The sequence below is a fragment of the Bombus huntii genome, chromosome 18 (assembly GCF_024542735.1).
Source record: "Bombus huntii isolate Logan2020A chromosome 18, iyBomHunt1.1, whole genome shotgun sequence".
NCBI classification, from domain to species: Eukaryota; Metazoa; Arthropoda; class Insecta; order Hymenoptera; family Apidae; genus Bombus; species Bombus huntii.
The window spans coordinates 1,432,990-1,449,908 of record NC_066255.1 but is presented as its reverse complement, the minus strand read 5'-3'; the positions used below and the strand labels follow the sequence as shown (position 1 = coordinate 1,449,908).

Genomic DNA, 16,919 nt, shown 5'->3' with positions numbered 1-16,919 from the left:
GATCATTGTCATTAGTTTCTCGAGTATCTAATTACCACGGTTACTTGTCCAGTTCTATGATAATCGTATTTGCATTAGTCAATGTCATCTCTATTGCATAACGACAACGCGTAATCCAAGCGAAGATTCGTTTCACGCCCCTAACCCTAATTCGAATGTAAACCCGACATATATATAATTCTTTACTTTGTATTGAATTATTCTATGTACTTTACTGCAGTCTGCTACAAGTAGTATACCAATAACTAATTTTTTCTACGTTAGTTTTACTCATATTGTTAAGAACGATGTAAATAAAATAATAAGAAGAGCCTATCACAAGGGACATTCGAACGTGTACGCAAACGAATGGTCAATAGCATGGAAACATTTAATTAAACTCTGCATTAAATACTTTCACGTGACATCTCTTATTTATCAGAAAAATTTGAATTGATACTAAATAAATAAGGTTTTAGCGTGGATAATGATTCTGATGTAACTATTTTCATTCGTACAACTCGTATGTTATTTGTAATTGTTTTTAAAATGATTTCGAAAGTTAATAGAAAGTTGTATACGTTTTTATTTTATTTTCTGATTTGAATTTGTACAAAATTTGTCAAAGGAATTATCTTCTTTGTCGAAACTGAAAGATTAAAATATAGCGCCTGTTCATTTCTTAAAAATTTATTTACATACAAAATGTTACTCATACATACATATCTGTATTTATCATATTTCTTAATCATTTTACTATTTCGTTATGGTGCATTTCAATTTTTGTATTAGACATCTTTAAATTAATTGCAAAATGCTATTACTAAAATATTCATTGCTGTTCTGCAGACATATTCAATTGTGATGCGAATAAAGCACGACTTGATCTTGTCTAATCTCTTTTTCTCTCTTTCTTTCTACAAATTTAATATTTGTTCCATCCAACTTGGGTCTACTGATTCAGGTATCTACATTCCTTTTTCACAGCGGTCAAATGTATTGCTTTTGAGTTCCGATTATATTGTGACAGTTTACTTACCGTGAAGAAATATCAGGTCTCGTTCCGATAGCTATACATTGGGTTGGCAATTAAGTCATTGCAGATTTTGTCATTAGGTGGTATTGACAAAATCAGCAATCATTTAGTTGCCAATGCAGTAGATCAGTGGTCTCAGTAACTGTTGGTATTCGGTCTTATCCGGTGTCAGGACCGGTACACTTCAAAACCGATGAGCTAATGACGGACACCCACCAGTCGGCAAGGTAGTGCACGCGGCAGCAGGGGGTCAGGGCCCAGACCCAACACCCGGGGGTCCTCCCTACTTCGTAAGATAACCACTTGTGTAGGGATGCGGCCGAGTTGTAAGAGCTCCAGTTTTTGAAAGTCACGGCTGCAGTTCGGAAGTAAACTGTCATTAGTGTAAACAAGATGTTAGCAAATAAATTCTCTCTTTTTTTATTTTCACCTTCCATTTCTTTTTTTACTTTACCTGACACCGGCTTCGGCGAACCTTATATGCATGTAAATCTTGTTTTAAATGCATTTAAATTTTCTTAGTGGCTATTTTACTGGATCGCAACTTTCTAGGCGGTATTTCCTTAAAATTTGTTCTTTGTATGTTTCCGATAATTATATCACATCCTTATTTTTTATAACTTTTATATTTAAGGAATTCAACTATCTTATCATTTGTTGCTATAAAAAGTCAGCTACGTATATTCCAACGATCGGTTGCTTCTGTCCCTTAATTTATATGCACACGATTCTCCTTCAAAGTGTGTTATATAATATCCAACGGTATCCAGATTAAGGCAATCCATATGTGCGTTTTTCTAGCTCGCATACTTTGTTATCGTCGGTTATAAATCCTAGTGGTTGTTCCATATATACTCTGTCCTTTGTATTTCTGTATAAGTATGACGATTTGACGTTGGATTGCTTGATTTTCATTCGATTAATCGAAGTTAGAGCCAGCATAGCCCTTGCTGTGTCCAATCGTTGACAGGAGCGAATGATTGCCCGCAATTTATTCCGATTTCTAGTTACGTCCTACTGCGAGTAATCTTGCTTTGTACTTTATATTTCCTTCTTGCTAATTTTATTTATTTATTTTTATTTATTTATTTTTATTTATCCGTGCCTTTTGGCTTTGGACGAACTTTCGGCTTTACATCTCTTATATCTATGCCGCTTCTTATATGTCGGGTTTACATTAAAATTAGGGTTAGGGGCGTGAAACGAATCTTCGTTTGGGTTACACGTTGTCGTTATGCAATAGAGAAGACATTGACTAGTGCAAATACGATTATTATAGAACCGGACAAGTAACCGTGGCAGTTAGGTACTCGAGAAACTAATGACAATGATCCTAGGTTCAATAACGAATCCGCGGTCGACGGGATCATAGATGAACGTACTCGCAAAATCTAAGTCGTACGCGTAAATTCACTGGTCGTAAGGTGTTACTCTTTTCGTCGACGAGATCGCAAGAAAGAATGCATTTCCGTCCCGATGATGCTACAGAGGAAAAACTATGATGGGGTGTGTCTAAGGACACGAGATCATCGGATTCGTCGAGAAACTGTCGAAGAACGACTCTTGACTCTTGACACTCCGGTGGCTAACCGAACATCAACGGCTGTGGTGCCGAAATATATTGATGGCCGTTAGGCCTATTGAAGTTTCCCACCCTTTCGGCTTGTCGGCATTTGCCCTTTGTCGTCGACATTGTCTGTATGTCGGTAATCTCTCCGCGGTACTATAATAGAAACGAAAAAACTGCTGGAAAGAGAATCGTTGTATCAGGGCCGACGAGCGTGTAACATTAATCCACATCAGAGACCAGGCCGTACACCGACGAGAAGATGGTAATAACAAACTGCAGACGCAAGTATATTGCAATCAAAATCTTTTGTATCTTTTCAAGCGAATGAAACTGTATTAAAATATATTGCGAGTAAATGTGTTCTGTATTTTAGTGCAGCGTGCAAAGTTTGAAAGGATATATTAATCCTTTTTTGTTATTTATACAATTGATATACAACATAACACATTTGGATATTGATCAAAAATTCATTTTTGATTGAAAATAATCTCACCTAACGCATGGAGTGCCCCTTTATATTTAACTTATTTTACTTTTCTTTTTTTGTTGTGAGGCGCTTTGCAATCTGAACACGCTTTTCCTGGAAAGAGTGCTAGACATGGCCCTATTGTCTAAAGATGGAATTTCCTTAGCCGTACAGCCGCGCCTTACGCGGCTGCGTCTGAAATTCGCAGTCTGAGTCTTAAATTCGAATTGTATGGACAACATCGATCGCCTGTCTGCACCACTCTCATAGCAACACCAGCTGATACACGCGCCCGACGCTTGTGTTGTTACATATAGCACAGACGACTATGCTAATATCATTGACAGCAATGCCGCTACTTTCCGACAAACGAGTTTTAAGTGTTGCGTCGGGTGTTTAGATACTACGTAACTTTGTAACGATTTCGATGAACAACTGTGTAATGTGTACCTTTTTTAGCGTTTATTCTCATAACAGTTTTAATATAATAATAACCATATAGTAATATAATATAATAATAATAATAACATTATGGTGTGATATTGACTGAAATGCCGCAGATCAATAAAATATTAGTTATAATGAATCCAAACCAATGGCTTTAAAATTACAGTACTCACAGATTATTAGAAACGATAGAACAGATTAAAGAAAATTATGGTGATGAAATAAATTAAATAAAGGAGATAAAGAAACATAAAATGAAATAAAAGGATATAAAGTAATATATGATCATATAAATAAAGTAAAACAAAATAATTAACGAACCAATTTACAAATAGAAACTTTTTACAAGCATATAAGTAACATTATGTCTAATTAAATTATAAACAGTTTACGATATTACCGCTACTCGTGTAACATTTTTAATTTCATCATTCAAGGAAATACGTTTACTGAAGTTGATTCAGAATGTCAGTAGGCGCCACCTTCTAACCACCGGTATGTATCCAAGTTTTGCCTATGATTATATTGTTCAAGTCTGGAATTTGGTAATTAATAGTGTAAATTTACTCGGTAATACTGTGTTGTATATCAAATGTTTTTATCTTTCTTATTTCGTTTTTGATTACACGATGTCAATGGATCAAACATCTAGATTCGCGTCTAATATATTGTTCGAAATGCAATGCTCGAAAGGATGTAGCTGTAAAGATCATTTGCCACAAGAAAAGGTTAACAGATAACCTGTGTTATCCGGAAGGATAGCGGAAGCCCTTCGCGGTCCCTCCAAAAAGATCTGATAAGTCCCGACGAAAGGCGACAGTGCCTTACCATTTATATATGTGTTCCATCCTTGTCTATGGGAGTGTTAAACGTATCTCCTTCCGTATTACAAAAAAAATTTTTTTTTTTTACGTGGAGGAAATCTTCATAGACACCTTACCACCCGTGGGGACGGGCAGAAGGTAGTGCCGGATTTTTACCGGCTAAAACCTCCACGAACGGGGCAGTGTATCAGTGCGAGTTTTGATCGTCGGACCCCTGTGTGCTGAACACCAAGCACCTTTAACCAAGTATTTCCAGAAAGTACACCCAGAAGACACGCAAGGGAGGGGCTGGCCGCTTGCCTGTAGTATATTTACTTTTAAGAAAAATTTTGGTTTTTCCGTCCCCTTTTTTGAGATGTCCTTATATCGAGGTTTCGAACTCGCGACGCGTCGTCTTCAGTTCTGGGCCTTAACGAGCGCAGCTGGCTGCCCCTCCGAGCTTCTAGATGATTGGGAAGTATTTGATTCTTAATGTGGCAATGTATATCAGGAAGTGTTCTAATTAACCTCTTGAAGGAGATGTATATTTTTCATAGCCCTCTCAAAATATAAGAGGTAAAGGTAAATAATTCCCCCAATTAAATCATTATTATTAAATCCATTATGAAGCTCTTAACAATATATTTTTGCTGCTATTATAATTCTTGTAGTAAGAGATGGCCGTTCTAAAAGAATTCCTGCCTCTTCTAATGCACTTATTTTCAAGATGCCTAGCCTTGCCTTTTCCATCACACTGGTAGAGATTTTATAGTGTATGGGATTAGCATAAGTTATAAATAGGTCTAATTATTAATTTATAACAGAAGATTTTAACTTCACGATCTAGATTTAGATTATTAGAATTACGGTCAAGAATTACGAGGTGGATCTGTCCCGCCGATTGAAAAGTGCAGTTCATTAAATGGGCTTAGAAATCTGTTATAATTTTTCTTTTTACTTAAAAAAAAATTTGTTTGTATTCGTTAAATATATATAAAATCATACCTCAAAATTCAACAGATTCGTTTCTTTCTTTCCCTTCTAAAAAAATCACAAAATGTGGCTGTTTTAGAACATTCTAATTCCGAATACTCCCTTAATCGTTTTATTTACTTATCAATTCGTATCCCGGTGCTTTTTGGGGGTTAAAATGCTAATAGATCATTTCTTTGACCTCTGAGTTTGTGAATGGTTTTACAGGAAAAAATATCTAGAAAGGTGATTTACAAAAATTTCATGTATTATCACAAATATGATTTATAAATATACAAATATTTCTGCTTCGTTGGTAGAAGAAAGTGTTTTTTTATTATTATTATTTAATTTGTACTTTACAATTTGTCCAGCTAGACATTTGGTAAATTTTTCTTGTTTAATTGCTAAATAGCATTTAGATGGCTACGCCCAGCGGGATACCATCTTTCAGTTTGTTTATTTTATTTCTTTAGTGAGGTCAATGGGATGTTTTCTTTTTGTCTTCTATCTATGAGAGTTTTGTTTGTTTCGGCGGTCAATTGGTTTGGATGTGTTGTCGTTTTTTCCTGGTATTTTTGGAAATACGTTTACTGAAGTTGATTCAGAATGTCAGTAGGCGCCACCTTCTAACCACCGGTATGTATCCAAGTTTTGCCTATGATTATATTGTTCAAGTCTGGAATTTGGTAATTAATAGTGTAAATTTACTCGGTAATACTGTGTTGTATATCAAATGTTTTTATCTTTCTTATTTCGTTTTTGATTACACGATGTCAATGGATCAAACATCTAGATTCGCGTCTAATATATTGTTCGAAATGCAATGCTCGAAAGGATGTAGCTGTAAAGATCATTTGCCACGAGAAAAGGTTAACAGATAACCTGTGTTATCCGGAAGGATAGCGGAAGACCTCCGCGGTCCTCCCAAAAAGATCTGGTAAGTGCCGCCGAAAGGCGACAGTGCCTTACCATTTATATGTGTGTTCCATCCTTGTCTACGGGAGTGTTAAACGTCTCTCCTTTCATACTCCAAAAAAAAATTTTTTTTTTTTTTTTACGTGGAGGAAATCTTCATAGACACCTTACCACCCTGCGGGGACGGGCAGAAGGTAGTGCCGGATTTTTACCGGCTAAAACCTCCACGGGCGGGACGACGGTGGACCAGTGTTGTGCGAGTTGATCGTCGGGCCCTTGTGTGCTTAACACCAAGCACGTTTACCAAGTACTCCCAGAAAGTACATTCCAGAGAACACGCAAGGGAGAGGCTGCTGCCTGTTGTATATTTCTTTTAAATAGAAACCTTCTCGCCCTGTGCTATTTGTGCCTCCTTTGTATGCCGAGGATTCGAACTCGCGACGCGTCGTCTTCAGTTCCGGGCCTTAACTAGCGTCGCTGGATGCCCCGCCGAGCTCCTAGGTGATTGGAAAGTATTTGATTCTTAATGTGGCATTGTATATCATAGGTATCAAGTATAGGAATCAAGTATTCTAATTAGCCTCTTGAATGAGATGTACATTTTTCATAGCCCTCTCAAAATATAAGGGGTAAAGGTAAATAATTCCCTTAATTAAATCATTATTATTAAATCTATTATGAAGCTCATAATAATATATTTTTGCTACTATTATAATTCTTGTAGTAACAGATGACCATTCTAAAAGAATTCCTGTCTCTTCTAATGCGCTTATTTTCGAGATGCCTAGCCTTGTGTTTTCCATTGCACTGGCAGAGATTTTATAACATATGGGATTAGCATAATTTATAAATAGGTCTAATTAATAATTTGAAACAGAAGATTTAGATTTAACCTTAGATTGAACCTCAAGATTTAGATTTAGATTATTAGAAAAATATATAATAATTTAATCCTTTTTTTGTTTTCTGTTATGGTCAAGAATTACGAGGTGGATAATTTTTCTTTTTGCTTTGAAAAAAATTTGTTTCTGTTCGTTAAATATATATAAAATCATACCTCAAAATTCAACAAATTCGTTTCTTTCTTTCTCTTCTAAAAAAAAATTACAAAAAGACGCTGTTTTAAAACATTCTAATTCAGGACACTCCCTTAATCGTTTTACTTACTTGTCATATTGTATCCCGGTGCTTCTTGAGGGTTAAAATGCTAATAGATCATTTCTTTGGCCTCTGAGTTTGTAAATGGTTTTATAGGAAAAGATATCTAGAAAGGTGATTTACAGAAATTTCATGTATTATCACAAATATGATTTATGGATATACAAATATTTCTGCTTCATTGGTAGAAGAAGGTGTTTTTTTTTTATTATTATTTAATTTGTACTTTGCAATTTGTCCAGCTAGACATTTGGTAAATTTTTCTAGCTTTATTGCTAAATAATATGTGGATGGTTACGCCCATCGGAATACCATCTTTCAGTTTGTTTATTTTATTTCTTTAGTAAGGTCACTGAGGTGTTTTCTCTTTAGTCTTCTTTTTATGAGCTCTTTCCTTGTATTTCTTTGCGTACCTGCCGATAATTTCAGTAATGATGGCACGATGAACCGAATAGTATCGTGCTTTTGTATCAGAAATGTTTTTTAAAAATAGTGAATCAGTTATTAGAACAAAGTAATTATTTATTTATTTTATTTTATTTATTATTACTTAGTCCGCTCCTTTCGGCCTTGGTCGAGCTTTCGGTTTTACATCTCGTTTACCTATTACGCTTTTTACATTCTATCAGTCTCATGGCGTTATCGCTTTATTGCCTCCTCCCTTATATCTATCTAATCTATCTATAAATCTATCTATTATATTGCACTCCATTATATATTCTGTCTCTAAAACTATGGCAATTTTTGCGCTTTTGCCTCCTTGCTGTGCTTCCTTATTGTCGTTCCTCCTCGTCTTGTATCGCTCTTCTCTTCTCCATTATTGTTTTCAATTCTATTAGTCCTTCTCCAGCATCGTTTAGTATTTTTTCCGTGTCCTTTGGTCCTCCCGTTATTTCGCATTCTTCTATTCCGTGCCTCAGGTCTTCTTCTTTCCTTTTACGTAGCCTGCATCTCTTTTCTCCCTCTTGTTTCCAGTATTCCCTTGCTTTGGTCTCGTTTCCACATCTGAATCCTGCTAATATTTTTCTGTCCTTCCACTTCATCCTCCCTTCTAAGTATTTTGGTAACTCTTCTGTGGCGATTTTTCTATATTGTCGAACAAAGTAATTATTTCGCATACATTTTTAAATTCCGCGCCACGACACTGTTCATTGCCGTAACTCCATCAAGTTACAGGTTCGGAATTTTTGGCACAGTGCTTCTGCATTAAACACGAAGCTACTCGCTGTTGCTCGTGCAATACGAATTGCAGAGGACATTGAAACTGTGAGAATAGCAATGCAACGAGATCAACGCTGTTCAACCAGGAGACACGCAAGCGCTTTATTTTCAAGTCGAAGTCTTCGTAGAATTTTGCACAAGGACCCTAACTTTCATCCATACAATATAGTTGTTGTCCAACAGCTAAATTTTTCTCAAGAGTTACTTGAAATTTTGACTGTAAATAGTGCGCTGAACTTTCCGCTTATGTCAGACCAGACTCATCTTGTATTATCTGGTTGTGTCGATAAATAAAATTTTCCTGAAAATCTTCACGAAGTTCAGGTTTTCACACCCAGAAAATTACCGTATAATATGGAGCAGCATTGTTTGGTACCGTTGCCTTTTCTTTGAGGACAGGCTGTGCTGTTACGATGACATAAGACCGCTATGTGAAAATTCTGTGTAATTCTTTGGAACCACAATTGCATCGACTTGAACACTGTATGGTCCCATTAGGGTAATAGATCGAAAAGTTCATTTCGTTTTATAAGGAAATAATGGATGCACAGCATTTTCCGTTTTGTATTATTTTGTCGAATTACGTATGATCCATTTTGTTCCCAGCAAAATAAAGATCACAACGTTCGACAGATTAGGTTTCATGCTTATATAAAGATGCGTCGTTGTAAAAGACGTGTCTGGAAGAGAAAGACACTTTTCGGACAACCTAATACAACTTTGCACGTCACAATGGCAGTGTGTTGAATGTTTGCGCGTGGAATGTTTTCTGGACATTCTGTTTCATGGTATGACGATATTTCTTATTTCTCTTGATCGGCAAATTTGATTTATTGCGATTAGTGATAGTTGCCTCAAAAACCAAAAAACAAAGAGTGTGATCCTCCATTTGCCAATATTTAGGAATTGAAAGAAAAGATAAAATTGCAGCATTTCATAACGAAATGATCCAAAAGGTAATAGGAAATCTTTGGAATCAACTAGAATAATATTCGAGAGAGTCTTTTTCAAAAAATAAATTGGCATCTTTGTATTAACATAAAAGCTTCATAAGAAATTGAAATCTTAAAATTCTATTTCATTTGAAAAATCGTTCAGATTCCTGTGCCCTGCCATGTTTAATCTGTGAAGTAAATATGTTCCCAACTTGCAATTTAAATTACCTAAAAAATAAAAACTCTAAGCTATCAAAGAAACAGTTTTGTTTATTTTGTTATATTTGTTTCAAACGATTAAGTTTAAGACATTTGAAAAACTAACGAAATAAATAGAAAATATGTTATATATAAATTATTAGAAAGAGATTATATCATAATAATTTTTAAACCTTGTTCCATTATATTCAATGGCTTAAAAATTATACGGAAATGCCACTAAATTCTTCCATTCAATGTGCATTTTCATTGAGACTGTTGAAAAATTGTAATAAATATTCAATAATTATATGGACTAAAATAATAAATTCACACATGCTTCTTAAAATAAATAATTAAAAATTTGATTCAGTAGAAGATATAGGCACGGAGTTTTGTCATTAATAAAATTTATTTAAATAATAATAGAAAATTATAGTACTTGTACGAATAATTAATCTGTTAAATTTATATATATTTGCAGATTGCATATAATGTGAACATACATACAAAATATTTAGATCTATTTATTCATAGAATTTTTTCATAAATAAATAATTATACTTACGCACACGAGGGACATTGCAAAAGCTCCTGAACCTCTTTAAAGAATGTAAGATGTTTCGTTTAAAAAGTTGTCTAAATCTTTCAAATCTAATACAGATAAACGATATAAAAGTATTTATTTAATATTTTTTCTTTCATATTTTTAATGAATTTAAAAAACTGATGTTAAGTAGTGATTCGATTCTTAAAATATTGAACCACTGCTGATCGCGCGAAAATTGGAAACTTATAAAATCTTATAGCTTACAAATCCATAAAGACTCGACGTATAAAAGTAAGGGTAATACCATATTATCACAATCTTTAGAAACAGAGAGTCGAATACTATGGTCAGATGGTAACGAAGAAACAGTGTTATTGTTGATAACAGATGTAGGTATGATGAAAGCTGGAAAACACTTGAGATATTTTATCCAAACATGGTGCATCTAACGTGTATAATTGATGAATTATATAGAGGTGCAGAAGAAGTACGTTTACATTTCCCATTAGTAAATAGTGTAGTACATTCTATTAATAAAGTATTTATAATAGCACCACTTTGGATCGAATGTTATCGTAGAGTGTATCGTAGAACATTCTATTACCACCTGAACCAATTTTAACGAGCTCAGATACTTGGCTCGAGACAGCTATATTTTATACCACACTGGTATTTGGAAAATATTAAAAATGTTGTTAAATTTTTCGACGCGGATGATGTGCTAGTAATTAAAACAGCACAAGATCTTCTTCAGAATGAATTGCTAATTCAAAATCTAATGTTTATCAAAACCCACTTTGGGATTTTCTCGGATAATGTAAAGAAACTAGAAACAATTGCAATGTCTTTCACTGAATCGGTGAAAGTAACGACTGACACTGATAAATATTTTAGGAGCATTCCTGGAACTTGCGCAGCCAAAATTGTATCAAAGTGGAATGCAGTTTTAGCAAGACATACCAGATTCTAAATAATCTAGAAAGTTAATGAAATTTTTCGAGGTCAGTCAGTTGAAGAATTGGATGAGGTTAAAGTATGCTACTGCAGCAAATTTAAATATGTCTCGATTACGTCTTGTGACGATGAACGCTCATTCTCAGCTTATAAGTTGATCTTAAGCGATAAACGTTATCAATTAATGCTCCATAATCTTGAAAAAATACTCGTAACTTATTGTAATTTAAATTGTAATTATTAATTATTACATTTAAATAATAAAATATTTATTAAATAATAACATTTTCTGTATATGTTGCATATATTTGTCGGGTTAACATTAGAATTTAAGGCGCGTAACGATTCTACGTTTGAGTTAGCCATCGTTTTACGAGACAGAGATTATATTTACGCGAATATACAAGATTTTACAAAATATTATGAATATTGAGTTTAATGAATGATAAGATTAACAGACGATAAGTTTAACTAATAATTAGATCAAAGAATAATAAGTTTAACGAATAATAAGAGTAACGAATAATATGTCTTACGAATAATAAATTTAACGAATAATGAGATTAACGATTAATAGGTTTTACGAATAATGAATTTAATTAACGCTATTAACAATGTTCCGGGGTTCAAACGAATCCACGGTCAACGGGATAACTCTTTACTATGCGTAGAATAATTTTAAACACAAAAATACGATTGCTGAGACACTCGGTAAATTGCTCGATGTATCACTTTCCAAGGCGATCACACGAATGAATATCTGATGAAAATCTTTTTCGCTATACGACTGCATTTGTTTGTTACATGCTCGCTGGAGGCATCGAGAAGGTTCCAATCGTTGTTGCTAGGCAATTTCTGTCAAAAGTTTGTTGTATACTCTTTGGAAACATCGAGAAAGATCCAAACGCCGTTGCTAGGCAGTTTCTGTCTGGAGATTGATTCCTAATACAACGTGTGTCCCATTATATCGACATCTCTAAAGTACAATTCTATGTGATTTCTAGGGAGAACAATACAATCGATCCACACCTTCGTCAGGCAAAACGTTTATCCCGTGACCGTGGCTACGTTCGGCGACCAGTTGTCACCTCGAACCCACTTTCGTTTTCACAAATATCAAACAATTACAAATGACAATTGCTTAATTACAGTTATGATAAAATCTAGGCTAAAGCATTAGAAGGCTTCCTCAAAATTGCAAAGGGAAGGCTCCGATTTTCCTTTCATCTCCGACATATATATACTATACGTAAGTTCATCAATTTTCAATATATAGCCATAAGATTTGTTTTCTTATATCTCAGAATATACGATTTGTACAAAGCGATAAGTATGCTCTAAAGTCCTTTTTTTGAGTTCCACTTCACAACTATTAATACATAGTAACCTATTAACGAATTCTATTTAACATTTTTATTCCACATGTCTGTTGTAAATTACATATATATAATATATATATATAGTTATTGATTATATATATTATATAGTTGAATGACGCGTCGAACCATATATATTATACAGTTGTTGATATACATGTACAGAAAAGACCGTTAGCGGCAGCGTTATAATCGCTATAATCGTAATTATCATTAGAGTCACATCATATAGTTATCTATATACATATTACTGTATCTAAGTATCTAATCTTTCTATTTTTATTTCCTGTCCTTCATCCGTATGTATTAGACGTCGTTAAATACATTTCAGAGTTTATTGTACAAAAACGTACATCTTCCTTCCATCCGCAATTATCATCGCGATATCACCTTTTTACTGCATCAGGCAATGGATATAATTTTTAACTTCCACAGTGCATTGATTTTAAGTCAAACGCCAACGATCGATTGATTTTTTGTCTACACATACACGATGGAAACGTGGAAAAATCTGCACATCTTTTATTCTATCTCCTCCTCTGCTTTGACAGTTAAAACTATTCCGTTGCGTTTTAATTTTTTAAAAATGTAACTGGTGTCCGATATTAAGCGCCGTCCAACATTATGGAAAACTCCCTCTAAATGATGTCAAGTGTACATCTTTGTTGTGCTTGCATCGTTTTCATAACTGACATGGGGTCCAATCTCTCGCCAATCGCTAGTCGCAGCATACGACGGGGGCCTCCCACGCCGCACAAAACTCCAGCGTATGCTGGGCCGTGTCCTCGCACTCTCCGCAGTGGTGACAAGTGTTCGTCACCTCTCTTCCGATTTTCTGCAGGTATTCCCCGAATACTCCATGTCCTGTGAGCGCCTGCGTCATCCGGAAGGATAGCGGAATTCCAAAAAAACTCCGCGGTCATTCCAAAAAAATTCGGTAAGTGCCGCCGAAAGGCGACAGTGCCTTACCTTATATATGTGTTCCATCCTTGTCTAGGGGAGTGCTAAACGTCTCTCTTTTCATACTGTAGAAAAAAAAATTTTTTTTTTTTTTTTTTTTACGTGGAGGAAATCTTCATAGACACCATACCCACCCCCTGTGGGCCGGAAACACAGGACGGTGGAAGGTAGTGCCGGATTTTTACCGGCTAAAACCTCCACTACGGGGCGTAACCAGCCGCAAGTCGATCGTCGGGGGCGCCCCTGCTGTGTGCTTAATAACGCCAAGCACACCACCTTTACCAAGCACTCCCAGAAGGTACACCCACAACAGCGCAAGGGAGATGGGCGGGCTGGGCGCTTGCCTGTTGTATATTACCTTTCAGAGAGATGTTGGATTTTCCATCCTTTTCCAAATATACTTTGCAGGCCGAGGATTCGAACTCGCGACGCGTCGTCTTCGGTTGTGAGCCTTAACGAGCGTAGCCGGCTGCCCCGCTGAGATTTTAGCTGTTTGGAAAGTATTTGATTCATATAGCTCGACAAAACTGGCCCAAGCGATAGGTAAACAAACCAGACTGTGCTCAAGAAGAGTCACAATACAAGCCGAAATACAAATACCTATGATATAGTCAGTTTTACGCGACAGTGCTGTTGTGGAAGTAAACTCTAATCCTTTTTCCTTTTATGGATATGATAAATATATTATATTTTGAAATAGATGACGGTTTCAAAATTATATTTCATGAATAAACGATACTTCAATAGAAATTCAAGAGTCTTCAAATGTGATTTTATCCGAAGCAATGTAATAATGTAATAATACTACGCCTAAAAGTAAATAGTAAAAAGTAAATAGTAAAAAGTAAAGTAAAATAAACTCTAAAAAAACCTCCATGGTATGATATTTCCTAAAACACTCTGGCAGATGTAAAGCTATCTGTTCACGACCGTGGCTCGTGATATTCATGTTTGGGCCAAAATCTTCATCGCGAGTCTCACTCGTTAAAGCACGGGAAGGGGTTAATGTGACAATGTATATCATAGTAAATATTCTAATTGCTTTAGAAGAAAGTTCTTTGATGATTTTACCGTTTGTTAAATCAAAATCGAGAATGTTCTGGCTCAATTTTAATTTCAGGATAGTAGCTCAAGTAGCTATAAAGAATGTTTGAAGCGATATTTCATCATTAGATTGAAACATATTATGGAATCATGTTTTTTTCTAAGAGACTTCATAGCTCATAATAATTTAGTTATATATATAACTAAATATATATATACATTAAGTTAAAATATATATTAAGTTAAAAAATACACTAAATTCTTCGAGAAACCATTTTCAGTATTAACGTTATGAAGAATTTTTATAATTTTTAATACGTAGGAAAACAAAAATTTTTAATACGTACATTTTTACACGTATTTTACGTATTTTCTAGTAATTCATTAGAAAGACCTTAAGGCTCCCTACTCGAGGAAACGATCAGTTCATCTCCTAATGGAGCGTATCAAATATAGGAGTGCCGCCCAATAGAGGGACAGGACGTGATATTTAATCCATTTGCGCCTATAAACGTAAAGCAGCATTCATCGTTGTAACTATGCTTGTGCACATGTTAAACATTGCATCCCTTTGTTGAGTTGCTAAGAGAGTAACAGATTTTTAAAAATTTCAATTTTTAGACATTTTTAAAAAATAACTAAAAATGTCTCCTTTCTTAAGGATCATAGTTATCCAATAAAATTACACTATTAAACAGAAACAAGTCATAACTTAAGATAGCAAATACTTTAGTTCCATTCTTTAAGCGTTATTTTGAAAACTATGAATTTGCATGAATATCCACTCTGTGTTTATACATTTTCTAGCAACATTCTTTCAAAAAATCTATGTTATGTATTTAAAGATGAAAAGATTCTATGAACCAAGGAAAAGGAAATCAGAAAAGAGTCAAGTTTTTATTTCGTATTTTTATAAATTATTTCTTTAAGAGAAAGAAAGTGAAAAATGTGTTAAAGAATAGAAGAAGAATTTTGAAAGTAGATTTTAAAAGATAAATAGACCAAAGAATATAAAATCAGTGCACTGAAATTGGAAAATATAAACAAATAAGCTGTCTGCGTAGTTTGCTTAGGGATCATTGATTAATATTGGGTTCAATGGTTACGATAGAATGACTTCTCGAGGTTTGTGTCGACGTTTTTGAGTGTTTTCGGTGACTATATTCATGATCGTTGTAAATTATTTTGAAGCTGCCCTGCGTTACTTATTTTCGCTATGTCCGATATTAGGTGCCATTCTATGTTCTTTTAAAATCAATAACCAACGTTTAATGTTAGTTTAATCTAAATATTATGACAATTTTATTTATCTTATTTCTCTACTTTGACTTCTACTTAGTTGACCTGTAATTAATGCAAAATAAACAAAAACATGACATTATTTCTTTTGTGTATCTAAGGAAAACCATAAGTGTCCACTAATAGGGAAACTCCCCCTAGACCGATTTCATTGCTCCCAACAATGTCCAAAAAACCTATAAAAAGTTGTGAAGTTATTGAAAAAAGTATTTGAAAATGGGGTGGGAAAGATAATCACTGAAAGAATTTGGCTTCAGGAATAAATACGCCACGAAAAAGTACATAAGGTAACAAACAAGATCATCAATGCACTGGAGCTGAAACAGTACTGCACTATTCTATTTTTGGATGTTGAAAAGCTATTTGACAAAGTATGATGTGGGGGACTTCTTGACAGAATTAAACAAAACTTCCCTATCGATATTCTTCTGTTTGTTAAATTATACTTTGAAAATAGAATATTCTTTGCTGAATATCAGACACTCTTTCAGATTACACACTGTCAGTGCTGGCGATACTCAAGGTTATGTTTTCATAACTACGTCGTATACTCTGTATGTATACAGCCGATATACTGGCCAGCTCTAAAAATACTTTATTTTAACGTTCGCGGATGATACTGTAATTCTAGCCACCGAGCTAAGGTTGTATCGACATTATTGCAGTAACACATACGATTGCTGGAACTTTGGTTAAATCAGTGAAAAGAGGGTATACCGACAAATGTAATCACATCGCTTTCACGTTAAGGAAGGACGGCATACCTCCCACTTACAAAGAATTTTAGGCATGAAAATAACACGATATAAAATGGAATCCATAAATGTATATGTCGGGTCACGTACTAGACCGCCTCCAGCCTCGTGACATCGTCGCTGTCGGTACTAGACCAGCTCCAAATCCGTGACATTGTCGCTGTCGGTACTAGACCAGCTCTAACCTGGTGACATTGTCGCTGTCGGTACTAAACCGGCTCCCAGCTTCGTGACATTTTCGCTGTCGGTACTAAACCGGCTCCCAGCTTCGTGACATC

The 16,919-nt window shown here is 34.8% G+C and overlaps 1 protein-coding gene and 3 non-coding genes across 4 annotated transcripts in view; all 4 read right to left on the bottom strand.

Annotated features, from left to right (window-relative positions):
- The window catches only part of LOC126875441 (uncharacterized), a 299,435-nt gene that overhangs the window by 219,284 nt on the left and 63,232 nt on the right, over positions 1 to 16,919 (bottom strand). The gene's annotated exons all lie outside the window — the stretch shown is intronic.
- On the bottom strand, positions 4,284 to 4,390 carry LOC126875635 (U6atac minor spliceosomal RNA). The gene has a single exon (XR_007693600.1). It is a non-coding gene; the product is annotated as a U6atac minor spliceosomal RNA (small nuclear RNA).
- LOC126875614 (U6atac minor spliceosomal RNA) lies at positions 6,203 to 6,309 on the bottom strand. Its single transcript, XR_007693585.1, has one exon. It is a non-coding gene; the product is annotated as a U6atac minor spliceosomal RNA (small nuclear RNA).
- LOC126875610 (U6atac minor spliceosomal RNA) lies at positions 13,510 to 13,614 on the bottom strand. The gene has a single exon (XR_007693582.1). It is a non-coding gene; the product is annotated as a U6atac minor spliceosomal RNA (small nuclear RNA).